Genomic DNA, 18,099 nt, shown 5'->3' with positions numbered 1-18,099 from the left:
TAGAAAGGAACTTCCCGGGGGTCCAGTGGTTAAGACTCCGTGCTTGCAATAGAGGGGGCCCAGGTTCGCTATTCCTGGTCAGGGAACTAAGATCCCGCACGCGGTACAGCGCAGCCGAAACACAACAACAACAAAAAAAGTCACTCCCATCGTCCAGGAAATCCCACGGGGTTTAGGAGCTCTGCCTGAGGGTCCCGGGTCAAAGACCAGTATCAGAACAGACAGTGTTCCTAGAGCTAGACAAGTAAAACCAACCCAGTTTCACAGATCTGAAAACGGAGCAAGACCAGTGGCTTCCGAGAAGGCACATGACCCCTTGGCAGGTAGAACAGGACTTCAAACTTAGTTCTTCTGACATCCAGGTCAGGGCTAAAGATATCCCCAATGACATACATATGTTTTAAATCAGAATTCTCTTCCTGTTTGCACTCTCACTTTGAGTGTGAGATGTCCACGTGAACAGGAACTGGACCCATATGCGTTCTCTCTTCCACACTAATTAGCTTCACTTCGCTTTTGCTCAGGTCAGCTCATGGACACACAGAGAAGAGGATATTAGTCATTAAAAAGGATTTTAAAGGAGCCTCTGTGAAGGGCTCTGCTGTTCTCCAAAGCCAGTTTCTGCTCCCAGAGGCGGGATGAGACGACTGTCTGTCACAGAACTGTGTGTGTCTTTCAGCAAAAATGGGCTGCACTTGGATGCTGAAGAGCTGACATCCTAAGAAACCTGGGCTTCTGAGATCAGGGTCTTTTCCTCCCAGACAGGAGAAAATGACACCCCGTGTGCACCTCAGCGGTCAACTTTCCAGATGCCGTTGTCAGCTGTGGTCTTTCCACCCTCACTAAACACCAAAGCACAGGGCAGAGCAGCTGGGAGAGTGCCTTCAGGAGACCCAGCACGTGCACGCTTTAATGACTGTTCCCGTCTTACACGCAAGGACACTGACTCGCAAAGGCAGCGAGGTGCCCGAGACCCCACAGGGCCTGGCCAAGACCCTGGCCCCAGAGCACGTTCCTGTATTTGGGGGCTGGGATCCAGGTGAGGTTAGAACACGCCATACGTCCAAGGGCAATAGCATTTTGCTTGTTGGTTTATTTCTTAAAAAAAAAAAAACTGACCTTATTTATTTTTTGAAGTACAGTTGATTTACAATGTTTTGCCGCTACTGCTACTAAGTCACTTCAGTCGTGTCCGACTCTGTGCGACCTCATAGACGGCAGCCCACCAGGCTCCCCCGTCCCTGGGATTCTCCAGGCAAGAACACTGGAGTGGGTTGCCATTTCCTTCTCCAATGCATGAAAGTGAAAAGTGAAAGTGAAGTTGCTCAGTTGTGTCCAACCTTCGCAACCCCATGGACCACAGCCTACCAGGCTCCTCTGTCCATGGGATTTTCCAGGCAAGAGGACTGGAGTGGGTTACATATATATATATATATATATATATATATCTTTAGATTCTTTTCCATTATAGGTTTTATAAGATATTGAATATAGTTCTCTGTGCTTTGCAGAAGGACCTTGTTGTTTATTTTATACATAATAATTATTTCTTTCCAGACAGGGAAATGGATCATGTTCCTGCTTAAAATATCTTCATGATCTTTAGACCAATGGCCAGGAAATTGTGAATAATAATCATTTTTTAAAGAACCATGATAGGTTAGGCAGAACGTGGTAGTTTCTTAAAGACTGGCCATGAAATTGCGGTTCGAACATGATTGATAGGTTTCACCTGTAAGCGGAGACAAGCCGTAGCACCTCCAGGAACGAAGGATTCATCACCACCTGAATCAGCTGCTTGTTCCTCTGCCCCATGTCAACCCAGGGTCTACCTGCCCACGGCTTCCTTCCACCCCTCTGCCTAAACTCTGCCGCCCTCCCTCCCTGTCTATCCTCTGCACGCTGGACATAGGCCCACGGCAGGAGGGGACTCCAAGGCACAGCTTAGCTTGAGGATGAGGACTCGACCCCAACCCAAGCCTGGCTGTCTGCACACCCGCCCTGGCTCCTCCACCACAGATGGGCCTTGGTCAAGTAACCTCGACTTCCGTCCTGTCCTGAGAGAACTGATTATGGACCTTTGTCCTCTCCTGACTCAACTGCTTAGACTGTATTAAGAAGGGTCGTCCAGAGAACCAGAACAGAATGTGCACATGTGTGTACATAAACACGTATGTACATTTCAAGTGATTTATTATAAGGAATGATTCACACAGTTGAGGAGGCTTGCAAATCTCAGCATCTGTGGTTTGCAAGCCAGAGACTCAGAAGGGCCGATGCTGCGGTCCAGTCCAAGTTTGAAGGTCAGAGAACTGAAAGAACCAAAGGGCCAAGTTCCAGCCCAAGGGCAGGAAAGGACCCAGGTCCCAGCTCAGAACTCAGGTCACAAAATTCCCTCTTCCTCAAGCTTTTTTTTCCACTTGGGTCTTCAGTTAATTAGACTATATTCGGGATGGCAATTCAGTGAACTCAGTCTACTGATTCAGACGTTAATCCCACCCACAGATGTCTTCACAGACGCACCCAGAACACTGTTTGACCACATGTCTGGGCACCCCCAGACCCAGTCGAGCTGGTGAATAAAACTTAATCTGCTGAGTTCCTCCAAGCACTGGTTCTGGACTACCCACAAATTCTGACATGCTGTGTTTTCACTCCCATTCAATTCAAAACATTTTGAAACTTCCCTTGTTTTGTTTTTTGAGGGCACACTCAGCCAAGTCCGACTCTTAAGACTCCTTGGACTGTAGACCACCAGGCTCCTCTGTCCATAGGATTTCCCAGGCAAGAATACTGGAGTGGGCTGCCATTCCCTTCTCCATCGTCTTCTCAACCCGGGGATCAAATCTGAGTCTCCTGCATTGGCAGGAAAATTCTTTACCGCTGAGTCACTTGAGAAGTGGTTTGATTTAAAAGACTTTTGAGATTTTCTGATAGCTTTTTAATTTTCTTTTTAATTAAAAAAATTTTTTTCACTGCACCCCATGGCATGTGGGACCTTATTTCTCCGACCACGGATGAAACCTGCCCCCTGCACTTGAAGGCAAAGCCTTAAATCACTGGACCACCGGGGAACTCCCTAATTAAAAAAAAATTAGAATGTGGTAAATACACATAACAGATATTATCTTCTCAACCGTCTTTAACTGCCTAGTTCGCTGCTTTAAGTACATTCACATTGCTGTGCGACCACCACTACCATCATCTCCAGAGCTCCTTTCATCTTATCAGACTGAAGTGTGTCCCCAGTAAACACTAACCCTCCATTCCTCTCTCCCTGAGCCCCTGGCAACTACCTGTCTACATTCTATCGCTATGAATCTGACCACTCTGGGTATCACACGTAGGTGGAATCATGCAGTACTTGTCTTTTTGTGACATGCTAGTCACTGAGCATAATGTGGTCACACACATCAGAGTTTCCTTCCTTTTTAAGGCTCAATGCTCTGTTGTCTGCAGAGACCACAGTTGGTTTGTCCATGGCCTGCTGATGGACGCCTCAGTTGCTTCTACATCTGTAGCTATTGTGAACGGTACTACTGTGCACATATTTGTAAAAACACCTCTGAAGACCCTGCATTCAGTTGTTGGGAGGTACATGCAGAGGTGGAATTGCTGCATCATATGGTAATTCTGTGTTCAATTTTTGAGAAACTATCACGCTGATTTCCACAGTGGCCACACCATTTGACCTTCCCACCAACAACGCACAAAAGCTCCGATTTCTCTACACCCTTGCCAACACTTGCTATCTTCTGGATTTTTAAAAAATAGTATCCATTCTAATAGTTGTCAAAAATAACTTATCTTCCCTGGTAGCTCAGCTGGTAAAGAATCCACCAGCAATGATGGAGACCGGGGTTCAATCCCTGTGTTGGGAAGATCCCCTGGAGAAGGGAGCGGCTACCCACTCCAGGATTCTGGCCTGGAGAGTCCATGGGGGTGCAAAGAGTCAGACACGACTGAGTCACTTTCACACTTTGAGTTATTTTATGGTCCAGCATGTGGACTATGTGCCATGTATATTTCATGACTACTTGAAAGGGACGTGTATTCTGCAAGAGTTCAGTGTAATAGTCCTTAAATATCAACTAGGACACTTTGTTGATAGTGTTGCTTAAATATTCTATACCCTTACTGATGTTTCAATTATTTTTTTGTCTACTGAAGGAGGTGTTAAAATATTCAATATTACAAACAGCTTTAAGCTAATAAATTTGACAACCTACATGAAAGTAACAAATTCCTTGAGAATCACAACTCAGTGAAAGGGATACAAAAACGACATAAAAAATCTGAATGATCCCTTAACTTAAAAAAAATAAATGTGCAATAAAAAACTTTCCCACAAGGAAAAATCCAGGTCAAGATGGCTTCTCTGGGGACAGTCCAGCACACATTTATGGAAGAAATAAGGCAAATTCACACCTTCTCTTCCAGAATATAGAGGAAGTGAACACACTTCTCTACTCCTTTTAGTGGGCTGATGAAGCTATACAAGCAGAGAAAAGTGAAGATCAATATCTCTCTTAAACACAAAAACCTTAACAAAATATTGGAAAAGAGAATCCTGTAATATATAAAAAATATACTACATTATGACCAGGAAAACTTGTCCCAGGAATGTGAGATTTGTTTAGCACCCAAAACTCAATCAGGGGACTCCCCTGGTGGTCTACTGGCTAAGACTCCATGCTGCCAACGCAGGGGGCCCAGGTTTGATCCCTGGTCAGGGAACTAGATCCTACACGCCACAGCTAAGACTTGGTGCAGCCAAACAAATAAACATAAAAACAGTCAGTAAATGCCATCACAGTAAGGAGGTAAAAGGCAAAAATCATATACCATCTCACTAAGGCAGAAAAAGCAGTTGAGGACATTCAACACCCACTCATGATAACAGCTTTCAATGAAATAAGAAGAAAACTAATAAACGGCATCTATGAAATAGACATAGTTACTGAACTGCTTAATAATGAAACGTGGAAAACTTTTCTTCACATCAGCCAGGAGGCAAGGATGTCTAATTTCACCACGCTGATTCAACATTCTATTGGAAGTTCTAGCCAGTTCAGCACATAAGAGAAAAAAATAATACATATTGGAAGGAAAAAATACAGCTGTTTCTATTTGCAGGCAACACCATTCTGCATACAGAAAACCCAAAGAATCATAAAAAGCAAAATCTGCAAAAAACTAGTAAGTGAATTTAACAAGGTTGTAGGTGTTAGGGAGGAGGAAATTTTCCTCTGACCTTCTAGGTTCTTCTGGTTGGTCTAAGCATTAAATTGAATTGAGATGGATTAACAGGCATCTGGTCCCACCACTTCATGGGAAATAGATGGGGAAACAGTGGAAACAGTGTCAGACTTTATTTTTCTGGGCTCCAAAATCACTGCAGATGGTGACTGCAGCCATGAAATTAAAAGACGCTTACTCCTTGGAAGGAAAGTTATGACCAACCTAGATAGCATATTCCAAAGCAGAGACATTACTTTGCCAACAAAGGTCCGGCTAGTCAAGGCTATGGTTTTTCCTGTGGTCATGTATGGATGTGAGAGTTGGACTGTGAAGAAAGCTGAGCACCAAAGAATTGATGCTTTTGAACTGTGGTGCTGGAGAAGACTCTTGAGAGTCCCTTGGACTGCAAGGAGATCCAACCAGTCCATTCTGAAGGAGATCAGCCCTGGGATTTCTTTGGAAGGAATGATGCTAAAGCTGAAACACCAATACTTTGGCCACCTCATGTGCAGAGTTGACTCATTGGAAAAGACTCTGATGCTGGGAGGGATTGGGGGCAGGAGGAGAAGGGGACGACAGAGGATGAGATGGCTGGATGGCATCGCTGACTCAATGGACGTGAGTCTGAATGAACTCTGGGAGTTGGTGATGGACAGGGAGGCCTGGCGTGAGGCGATTCATGGGGTTGCAAAGAGTCGGACACGGCTGAGCGACTGATCTTATCTGATCTGAACAGGAGAAAATAAAACAAAAGTTTAATAATATGTATACATGGGAGAGACCCAGGAAAATGAAGTAATTTAGTGAAATGGCTGAAAGCCTCACCTTAAATAGCACCTTCAGCTAAATACAGAGAGGATGCTGGAGGTAGTACTAGGTTTGGGACCTCAGAGGGCAGGAAGGCAATTCACTGAGACAGTGAAAAAGCAAATGCCCGGTAAACAAGTGAGCGCTTGATCAGTAGAGGCAAAGCGACACTGAGAGGAACTTGAACCAGCAGACTTTGCTGGGTTCCTGCTTCCTACACACCTAGTTCACGTGATCTGCAGTTATCTGTGGTGGCAGCTCCCTTCCTGGAACAGGACCTTTATCTGTGTTCTTTGAGACAGTGGTGTGCGTGTGTGTGTGTGTTCAGTCACTCACTCATGTCTGACTCTTTGCAGCCCCATGGTCTGCAGCCCGCCAGGCTCCTCCGTCCATGGGATCCTCCAGGCAAGAATACTGGAGTGGGTTGCCATGCCCTTCTCCCGGGGATCTTCCTGACCCAGAGGTCAAGCCCACACCTCTTGCATTGGCACACAGGTTTCTTACCACTAGTGCCGCCTGGGAAGCCCCTTAGGCAGTTAGGGGAATGTCAAAGATTCTTCCAGAGTCTTTGGGGCCTTTATTTTCAACTCAAAATAATCTGCATGCTAGAGAGATAGTAATACATTTGGGGTTGGCGAATTTTGCTCCTTTACAGAAAATATAAGATCAATATACAAAACCTGGGTTTACATATACTAGAAACAAGGAAAAATATAGAAGGACATTGTTTGTAATATAAGAACATCACATATTTAGAAACTAATAAAATAGATGCAAAATTTCTATATCAAAAAGTATAAAACACCACTGAGGGGGGCTCCAAAATCACTGCAGATGATGACTGCAGCCATGAAATCAAAAGACACTTACTCCTTGGAAGGACAGTTATGACCAACCTAGACAACATATTAAAAAGCAGAGACATTACTTTGCCAACAAAGGTCCGTCTAGTCAAGGCTATGGTTTTTCCTGCGGTCATGTATGGATGTGAGAGTTAGACTGTGAAGAAAGCTGAGCGCTGAAGAATTGATGCTTTTGAACTGTGGTGCTGGAGAAGACTCTTGAGAGTCCCTTGGACTGCAAGGAGATCCAACCAGTCCATCCTAAAGGAGATCAGTCCTGGGTGTTCATTGGAAGGACTGATGCTGAAGCTGAAACTCCAATACTTTGGCCACCTCATGCGAAGAGTTAACTCATTTGAAAAGACTCTGATGCTGAGAGGGATTGGGGGCAGGAGGAGAAGGGGATGACAGAGGATGAGATGGCTGGATGGCATCACTGACTCGATGGACATGAGTCTGAGTGAACTCCGGGAGTTGGTGATGGACAGGGAGGCCTGGCGATTCATGGGGTTGCAAAGAGTCAGACACGACTGAACGACTGAACTGAACTGACTGACTGAAGAGGTCCATCATCCCCAAATTCACCTATAATTTTAACACAAATCCAAAAAAAACTCAGCAGACTGTTTAGTAGAAACTGACAAGCTGATCCTCAAATTTATATGAAAATGAAAAGGGTCTCACTTCAGTTCAGTCATTCAGTCGTGTCCGACTCTTTGCGACCCCATGGATTGCAGCTCACAGGCCTCCCTGTCCATCACCAACTCCCAGAGTCCACCCAAACTCATGTCCATTGAGTCAGTGATGCCATCCAACCATCGCATCCTGTTGTCACCTCTTCCTCCCGCCTTCAATTTTTCCCAGCATCAGGAGAGTCAAAATGATTTTGAAAAAGGACAAAGTTGGAAGACTTACACTTTTTAATTTCAAGACTCGTAAAGTAATCAAACTTTTATGGTACTGACATTTAAGAATAGACAAGCAGATTTATGATACAAAACGTACATGGTCAACTGAATTTTGGCAAAGATGCTAAAGTAATTTAATGGGAAACACAAGCTTTTTTAATGAGTAGTGCACAAAAACATAAAAAATAATTTGACATACAGCCAGAACCATAAATCTTCTAGAAGAAAACATGGGAGAATACCTATACAACCTTGGGGCAGGTAGAGATTTCTAAGTAGCAAAACCATACAAGAAAACAAACAGATAAACTGGACTTCGTCAAAATTTTAAATTTCTGCTCATTGAAGACACTGGTAAGACAATGAAAAGACGGCCACAGATTTGGAGAAAATATTTGCAAATATTTTCACAGTGAGATACCTTTACAAAGCTATTACAAAGGCTAGAATAAAAAAGATGGATCAAACTGAATGGCGATGAGAATGTGTTGGAATTTGAATCCTCATCCCAAACTGGTGGGAATGTGAAATGGTACAGCCACTGTGGAAATCAGCTCCGCTCTTTTAAAGAAGTGAAACATACACCCAGGATGCGACCAGCCATCTCACTCCTCGGTACTTACCCAGAGAAGCGGAAGGCAATGATGTCTCACAGAGAACTGGACCCAGATGTTCACGGCGGCTCAGGCTGATTTAGCTCCACACTGAAACAAACCCAAATGTCCATCAGCAGGGGGTGGATAAATGCAACTGTGGTATATCCATACAAGGGATGTGTGTTGACAATGAACTGGGCACGGGTGAATTTATCAACAGCAGTGCAGAGTAAGGAGGGAGGGAGACAGAGCAGAGGGAGCTCTGCGTGAGGGATGGTCTGAGGGGGTCTGAGTGAGGGAGCCTCTGAGGGGGGCCCGGGTGGGCGGGGTTCAGGGGAAGCTCCGAGTGAGGGGGATCTGAGGGGATCTGAGGGGGATCAGTGGGGATGGGGTTCAGGGGGAGCTCCGAGTGAGGGTGGGTCTGAGGGAACTCTTAATCCGAGAGGGTGAGAGGAATCTTTAAAAAAAAAAAAAGCTATGCTGATTGCTTTCTCCTTGGAAGAAAAGCTATGACCAACCTAGACAGCATATTAAAAAGCAGAGACCTTACTTTGCCAACAAAGGTCCTTCTAGTCAAGGCTGTGGTTTTTTCAATAGTCATGTATGGATCTGAGAGTTGGGCTATAAAGAAAGCTGGCACTGAAGAATTGATGCTTTTGAACTGTGGCGTTGGAGAAGACTCTTGAGAGTCCCTTAGACTGCAAGGAGATCCAACCAGTCCATCCTAAAGGAAATCAGTCCTGAGAGTTCATTGGAGGGACTGATGGTGAAGCTGAAACTCCAATACTTAAGCTGCTGCTAAGTCACTTCAGTCGTGACCGACTCTGTGTGATCCCATAGATGGCAGCCCACCAGGCTCCTCCATCCCTGGGATTCTCCAGGCAAGAACACTGGAGTGGGTTGCCATTTCCTTCTCCAATGCATGAAAGTGAAAAGTGAAAGTGAAGTCGCTCAGTCGTGTCTGACCCTCAGTGACCCCATGGACTGCAGCCTTCCAGGCTCCTCCATCCATAGGATTCTCCAGGCAAGAGTACTGGAGTGGGGTGCCATTGCCTTCTCCATACTTAAGCTACCTGATGCAAACAACCAACTCTTTGAAAAAGACCCTGATGCTGGGAAAGATTGAAGGCGGGAGGAGAAGGGGACGACAGAGGATGAGACGATTGGATGGCATCACCGACTCAATGGACATGAGTTTGAGTAAACTCTGGGAGTTGGTGATGGACAGGGAAGCCTGGTGTGCTGCAGTCCATGGGGTCGCAAAGAGTCGGACATGACTGAGCACAGCACAGAAGCAGTATATATATATATCCCAGAATGGAAGATTGTTTACCCATATAAAAGAGGAAATCCTGCCATTTTTGACAACGTAGATGGACCTTGAGGGCATGGTACTGAGTGAAATGTCTGAGAAAGATAAACGCCATATGATCTCCTTTACCCATGGAATGTACAACAAAAGAAAACCAGGAAAAGTGATCAGATTTGTGGTTTCCTCAGGTTATGAGGGGGGTGAAGTTGGAGGAAGGTGGACAAAAGATACAAACTTCTCATTGTTGAGAAATGACTACTAGGGATGTAACATACGGCTTGGTATCTACGGTGACCGAGGCTACATGGCGTATTGGAAACTTATTAGGAGAATAAACCCCAAGGGTTTTCATTATAAAGAGAAAACATTTTCAAAACGGTGCAGCTGCTACCAACAACAAGGTGGTGGGTCCTCAACAAGTGAGACATAGAACCGACATGTTCCAGCAATTTCTCTTCTGAGAATATACAGAAGACAGCTGAAAGCAGGGTCTTGAAGAGACATCTGTACACTCAGTACCTGTCCTGGGTCACCCACACTGACTTTTATGAGAGACAGAAATAAAACTCCAGCTGATTTAAGCTTGCTGTTGTTTCTGGGTTTAGCAGCCAAGTTTTTATCCCAGTCAATTCAAAGGATTCTATGAAAGAAAGAGTGAGTATTGAAAGGACAGTAAATAAAAAAGAGGTCCTGTGTGACCCAGCAACCCCCCTACTGGGCATATACCCTGAGAAAGCCACAATTATAAAAGACACGTGTACCCCAACGCTCAGGGCAGCACTGTTTACAATGACCAGGACAAGGAAGCAACCTAGATGTCCATCGGCAGATAAATGGATAAAGAAGATGTGGATATATATATACACACACAATGGAATATTACTCAGCCATAAGAAGAATGAATTTGAGTCACTTTTAGTGAGGTGGATGAACCTAGAGCCTGTTATACAGAGTGAAGTCAGTAAGAGGAAAACAAATATAGTATTACTATATTAGCACATATATGTGGAATCTAGAAAAATGGTACTGATGACCCTATTTGCAAAGAAGGAATGGAGACGCAGATGTAGAGAATGAACTTGTGGACACAGTCGGGGAAGGAGGGAGAGGAATGGAGAAACTATCGTGTGTAAAATGGATAGCTGGTGAGAAGTCACGTGTAACACAGGGAGCCCAGTCTGGCCGTCTGTGATGACCTAGAGGGGTCGGGTGAGGGGAGGGGTGGGAATCTCAAGAGACAGGGGATGGATGTATACTTATGGCTGATCTGCAGTGTTGTAGGGCAGAAACCAAGACAGCATTGTAAAAAAATTTTTTAATTAATTTATTAAAAAAGTAAATTGTTAAAAAAAAACAAAAGAATAAAAAACATGAAAAAAGGGAGCTCTAATACACAGACAATACAGACAGGGCCCTTAGAGGGTGTCACCTCTCTGCCAGCCCCCAGCCTCGAGTTTCCCTCCCTCTGCACAAATTTTCAGCACAGCCAAGGCTTCCTGGGAAACTGGCCCACGATTAGAAGGAATCTGGGAGTATTGACAAATGATCAGCTTGGCGGTCCTCAGTGGATGCCGAGGTTGGGAAACAAATTGGAATTAATTATCTTCAACGCCTTTGACCTGGTTTTCCCTTTCCCTTGTAAGTGAGAGATCATTAAACCTTATCCCAATAATCACGCCCGTGCTTTTGCAGTCATGGTTGCAGATCTAGGAGCAAACCAGAAAAACAAAAGAAGCCTCAGGTAGGGACTGTGACTAACAGGAGAAAACCGCATTGAAAAGACAACTGAACAACGAAATTAAGGTGACCTGTGCTTTGTTTAGCAACTTGGGGGCAGAAATAGTACTCTTGCCTGGAAAATCCCACGGACGGAGGAGCCTGGTAGGCTGCAGTCCATGGGGTCGCACAGAGTTGGACACGACTGAGCGACTTCACTTTCACTTTTCACTTTCATGCACTGGAGAAGGCAATGGCAACCCACTCCAGTGTTCTTGCCTGGAGAATCCCAGGGACGGGGGAGCCTGGTGGGCTGCCGTCTCTGGGGTCGCTAAGAGTCGGACACAACTGAAGCGATGTAGCAGCAGCAGCAGCTAGTTTTTGAAACTAGAACAGACCTGAGTCTGCACAGGCCGGGTAAGCATGACTTTCTGGAGGATGGCGAAGAATTGATCCAGCAATTCAAAGGAACTCTTGAAAAAGAGCTGGATCCAGCCTCTCACAGGGTGCGCTTTGGTTGGGGTTTCTCCCGTCCCTGCCACACTGTGAGTTTCCGTGGCGCCCCAGTCCTGTGCAGCCTGGTCCTGGGCCAGTGTTCAGGCCGCAGCACTGTCCCACATCGTTTAAGGCTTGGGTTCCTAATCTCGTGTTGAGCCGTCGGCCCCAGATCACGCCCACCACGCCGGGCGTTCTTAGTGTGAGGACCACGTACAGTCCTCTGCCAACACACACAACTAGGCCTGGCGTTGAGCCCTGGTCAGGATGGCCCAGGGTGATGTCCCCACTGACGGCTTCTCCACGTCCATTCTTACACGGGGTCTGCAGTCAGGACCACCCCAACTGGTCAGACAGGTCAGTGTGTGCTTTGGGTGTGCTCAGCTGCTCAGTCGTTTCAGACTCTTTGCGACCCCATGGACCATAGCCCGTCCGGCCCCTCCGTTCACGGGATTTCCCCGGCAAGAATGCTGGAGTAGGCTGCCGTTTCCTGCTCCAGGGGATCTTGCCAACACAGGGCTCGAACCTGCGTCTCTTGGGTGTCCTGCATTGGCAGGCGGATTCTTTACCACTGCGCCACCTAGCAAGTCCTAAACCGGAGAATTCTTTGCATTCAGCCTCCTTTAGGTCCAACTTACCACTGTATAATTTGCAACTATTTTCTCCCATGCTCTGGTGGCCAAGATGGGTCCTTTTAACAGGGGGTGGGGGGCAGGCAATTCCCCTGACCTACACTGGATCCGTCTAGGCTTCTGGAAGGTGGGCGTTAGTCTTCTCTTCAAGGGGCACCTCCAAGGCCCACCGGAAAGATGAGAACGATTCCACCCAAACTGATTAGCTCTATCACCTTGAATTAGTCAGGTCCCGTCCCAAAGGTGCATTGGAAAGCCCAGTGTATCCAAGGATTTATTCCTGCTCTTTCTGGAATCAAGCCCCAGGTGTGACTCTTTCTCAAGACTGCACAGATTATTTTTTTCCTAAACCATCTAACTCCTTATCGGTTCCTGGCAGTCATAATTCACATTCACGATGGAATTTCCCTTTATGGAAGGATTCTGTGGAAAAATAGATAGCCTCGGATTTTCCTTTTCTTACACAAATGTCTTGCCAGTTGCACTGTTATCTCTGTTTCTCATATTTGGTACAGTATGTTACATACAGTAGCTTCTTTTATAAATTGTAGGAGGAGCATCTTAATAAATGTTCAAGATTGCAGCACATTTTTCTCTCTATAAGGGGATTTTAATTAATGTCCTTCCATTTATGCTGACGTCAGTCCTGAGAGAGAACCAACCAGGGAGTGACGTGTCCATTGTCATTCAGAAACTTGAGGCTCAGAGAAGTGAAGTGACTTGCCCAAGATCACACAGGAATGGGTGCCAGATAAATGGGCTTTACACTCAGACCAGCATTTACCCCCAATCTCTGCTCTGGGTGCTGTATCCGGCCGCCTCCATAGAGCAGAATGGAATAGAATTTTCCATGTGCGGTACAGCACTCAGACAAAGTGAAAGATGCCTAGTTAAATTTGAATTTCACATAAACAGCGATTTTTTTTTTCAGTTCCTGGTGGCTCAGACAGTAAAACTGTCTGCTTGCAATGCTGGAGACCCGGGTTCAGTCCCTGGGTCGGGAAGATCCCCTGGAGAAGGCAATGGCAACCCACTCCAGTACTCTTGCCTGGAAAATTCCATGGATGGAGGAACCTCTTAGGCTACAGTCCATGGGGTCGCAAAGAGTCGGACACGACTGAGTGACTTGGCTTTCACTTTCACTTTCTTTCACGTCCCACATTGCAGGGACGAACCAATGTTAAGAGTCTTTGTTATTTATTGAAATTCAAATGTAAACGAGCATCTTGCACTTTTATTTGCTAAACCTGGTAACCCTAACCTGGGTTGGCCACTAACCTTAACCTTAAGTGGCCACTGAGGCCCAGAGAGGGACAGCGATCTGCTCAAAAACACACAGGAAGGGACTTCCCTGACCGTCCAGTGCTGAAGACTGCCTTCCAATGCAGGGGCGCAGGTTTGAGCCCTGATCAGGGAACTAAGACCTAGGATCCCACATGTCTCAGGGTACAGCCAGAAAGTAAAACAAAAAGCCAAAGAACACAGGGGACGTCAGAGCAAACCCAGGATTGAGGGCAGTGTGCCCGTTCCTGGTTCCTGCCCCTGTGTGAGGCTGCCAAGTGCTCCCAAGTCCCGGGAGCAGGGGAGCTGGCCAGCACAGCGGTCCCTCTCCAAGCACTGCCTGCAGGCCGTCCCCTTCCCAGCCGTCCTACCTAACCGCCCACCCCAAAACCAGGAAGCACGTCCCAGTGCGGAAAGATGAGCAGAGCGCGGTCACACCAATTAGAGGAGATGGTGTTGATTGAGATTTCCAGACAAGGAGCACAGGCTGCTCAGGAAGGCGTTAATGAAGCAGGAGCCTCCAATTAAGAAGCAATTGGAGTGCTTGCTGCAAACCCAGCGCAGCCAGTGCAGCAGAGACCCTCAGGCTGCTCTCGCCCCCACACAGCTCAAACAGGGACCTCAGACCAGGCGTCTCCCCTCCCTGGGCTCTGCTTCCTGGCTTGTGAAATGAGGGGGTGATGCCGGTTGCTATTTAAGGACCCTGCTGACCACCACACGGGCAAGTCCAAGGAGGTGGGAGGGTTTTTTTCCCCTCCAGCATTGGGCATTTCTTCATGGCATTCTAGTGCTCCCCGCCCCCCTCCGCCTCCGCTCTGCACTCCCCCAAGGCCATTATTCTCCCACTAGTTGTGGGCTCAAATGCTAGTAGCTGTAATTTTCGTCCCTCAATTTAATTTCTATTTCCAGACCCCATTCCTCTAGGTTGGCAGTTCAAAGATTGCGCTCTCCCTAACCCCAGGATACACCGACATCCCAAGGGGATTAAATGTGGTGCTGACGCGTGTGTTGGGGGCAGGTCAGCAGCCTCCACTGAGGTGTCATCTTGGTCCCAGCCGAGCATCAGGAGTGGTCCCTGCTGGTTGCCATGGAGATCGTGCTCCCATCTGCTGAGGATGCAGCTTGTGGTCAATTCATGGTTATAATGGCCCCAATTTTTCTTGATTCCTAACATCCATATGCTTTGGTAGTGCTTGCTCCCACTGGTGACAGGCTTGCGCATGTGACCTGCTTTGGCAAGTGTAATAGAAAAAGCAGTTGACCAGCATGAAGTAAATGACTTTCATGTAGCAGGGGTCAATGTTCATTTATACACTTGGATTGCACTTAGTTTTGCTTGGTTAGGAAACACATTTCTGTATCTTCCCAGAGGCATCAGGGGGCTTATCTCTTTTAATTGCAATAAATGAATGTCAGGATATGTTGCCTGGGATTTGCTTCAGAATGGAGCCAAAGATACCGTTGAAACAAGTTCTACGTGAGTTGATCGTTACTGAGGCCAGAGGATGGGGACTTGGGGCTCTTTTGTATAATTCTCTCCACATTTGTAACTGTGTGAAATATTCCAATGGGGAAAAAGCCCCTTGAAATCCTGCCAATCCTCCAGGACGACAAAGTCATGCCCACCCCTCCTGCTGGCATCCAGTTCTTGCTTGGGAAGATGACAGAGCCTGAGTGACAAACAGCATTTTGCTGGGAATCTTCAAGCATGTTCGTGCCCAAGGGGTCCATTGTATCCAACTCTGTAATTCCATGGACTGTAGCCTACCAGGCTCCTCTGTCTGTGTGATTTCCCAAACAAGAATACTGGAGTGAGTTGCCACTTCCTCCTCTACATGGCACATAATAGATTCTCAGTAAATATCTGTTGGCTGAAGATTAGATCAGTTCAGTTCAGTTGCTCAGTCGTGTCCAACTCTTTGCGACCCCATGGACTACAGCACTCCAGGCCTCCCTGCCCATCACCAACTCCTGCAGTTTACCCAAACTCATGTCCATTGAGTTGGTGATGCGACCCAACCATCTCATCTTCTGTCTTCCCCTCTCCTCCTGCCTTCAGTCTTTCCCAACATCGAGGTCTTTTCAAATGAGTCAGTTCTTCGCATCAGGTGGCCAAAGTATTGGAGTTTCAGCTTCAGCGTCAGTCCTTCCAATGAATGTTCAGGACTGATTTCTTCTAGGATTGACTGGTTGGATCTCCTTGCTGTCCACGGGACTCCCAAGAGTCTTCTCCAACATCACAGTTCAAAAGCATCAATTCTTCGGTGCTCAGCTTTCTTTATAGTCCAACTCTCAGATCCATACATGACTACTGGAAAAACCATAGCTTTAACTAGATGGACCTTTGTTGGCAAAGTGATATCTCTGCTTTTTAATATGCTGTCTAGGTTGGTCATAGCTTTTCTTCCAAGGGGCAAGCGTCTTTTAATTGCATGGCTGCAGTCACAGTCTGTCGTTGCATATCCAGTTCTAACTGTATGCAGATGCTTCTTGACCTGCATACAGATTTCTCAGGAGGCAGGCCAGGTGGTTTGGAATTCCCATCTCTTTCAGAATTTTCCACAGTTTATTGTGATCCACACAGTCAAAGGCTTTGGCATAGTCAATAAAGCAGAAGTAGATGCTTTTTTGGAACTCTCTTGCTTTTTCGATGATCCAGTGAATGTTGACAATTTGATCTCTGGTTCTTCTGCCTTTTCTAAATCCAGCTTGAACATATGAAAGTTCACAGTTCACGTATTGCTGAAGCCTGGCTTGGAGAATTTTGAGCATTACTTTACTAGCGTGTGAGATGAGTGCAACTGTGTGGTAGTTTGAGCATTTTTTGGCATTGCCTTTCTTTGGGATTGGAATGAAAACTGACCTTTTCCAGTTCTGTGGCCACTGCTGAGTTTTCCACATTTGCTGGCATATTGAGTGCAGCACTTTCACAGCATCATCTTTCAGGATTTGAAATAGCTCAGCTGGAATTCCATCACCTCCACTAGCTTTGTCCGTAGTGATGCTTTCTAAGGCCCACTTGACTTCACATTCCAGGATGTCTGGCTCTAGGTCAGTGATCACACCATCGTGGTTATCTGGGTCATAAAGATTAGAGAGTATGGCTCAAACTAGAATAACAGGCTTCCCGCTTCCCTAAATCAACAAAATGATAGTAAAGTTCACCTGGAAAAACACATCTGTGAATAACGGCCAAGATTAGCCAGAAAAAAGAAGAGCAGGGACCGGGGCCAGCCCTAAAAAGACAGTCTGGTGGAAAAGAAGTAGCTTGATAGACCAGTGGAGTGCTGCTGAGCAGTGGCTCTCAGCCCTGGCTTCACGTTAGACTCCCCTAAAATGCTTCTAAAAGGCAAACAAACAAACAAAAGACAAAACTTGGGCCTTATTCCCAGAGATTGTGATCCATCAGGGTGGCACCTGGGTACTGGAGTTTTCTTCCTTTCTAAAAACTTCAAATTTGCCAGTGTTTAATTCTGTATTTTCTTAAACGCCTCCAGGGGACTCTTGCGCAGGCAGGACTGAGAGCCACTGGGTTGGCGAGTCCCGAAGCGGGCTTGGCACCCAGCAACGTGTGATTCATGATAAAGTGGCATTTCACACCGGCGGCAGCAAGAAGGGTTCCTCAACCAGCGATGCTGAGATAATTACTCCAGCATTTGGAAAGACCACTCGGTGCTTATGCCGGGAATCAGATTAAATCCCATACGGGTCAGAGTCTTAAATGTGACAATAGAAGAAGGAGGGGAAGGAAAAGTGAAAGTCCTGAAGAAGTTATGAATAAGTTTATAATCACGGTGGGGAAGATCTGCCAAAGCTGGTTATAACCCTAAAGAGGAAAAAGCCTGTAACTTTAAAAACATAAACACATTTGATTCCTGAATGTCACCAAATACGGTAAATGAAGTCAAAAAATGAATGACAAACTAGGAAAATCTGTTTAGAAGACATGTGCCTGACAATGGACTACCTCTCCGTGATTAACGAAGAGCTCAAGTCAGCAGTAAGGCTCTGATACCAGCTGTAACTCTGCCCGCCAGTGACACTGTGTGGGCTCTGTTCTGACAGCAAGCAAGTCTGTGGCACCAGCTGGGTGTCCCTACTGTGAGTAAGTGTTAGTTGCTCAGTCATGTCCGACTCTTTGCAACCTCATGGGCTGCAGCACACCAGGCCTCCCTGTCCTTCACCAGCTCCTGGAGTTTGCCCAAGTTCATGTGACAGGAAGTCACAGGTGCGCGCAGAACTTGAGCCCTAATGTGCATAGCAACAGTA

Source organism: Bos grunniens, chromosome 22 (genome assembly GCF_055505025.1).
Source record: "Bos grunniens cultivar Pamir isolate PY7600 chromosome 22, Bosgru_T2T1.0, whole genome shotgun sequence".
In the NCBI taxonomy this organism is placed as follows: Eukaryota; Metazoa; Chordata; class Mammalia; order Artiodactyla; family Bovidae; genus Bos; species Bos grunniens.
Note: the sequence above shows the minus strand (reverse complement) of the source record.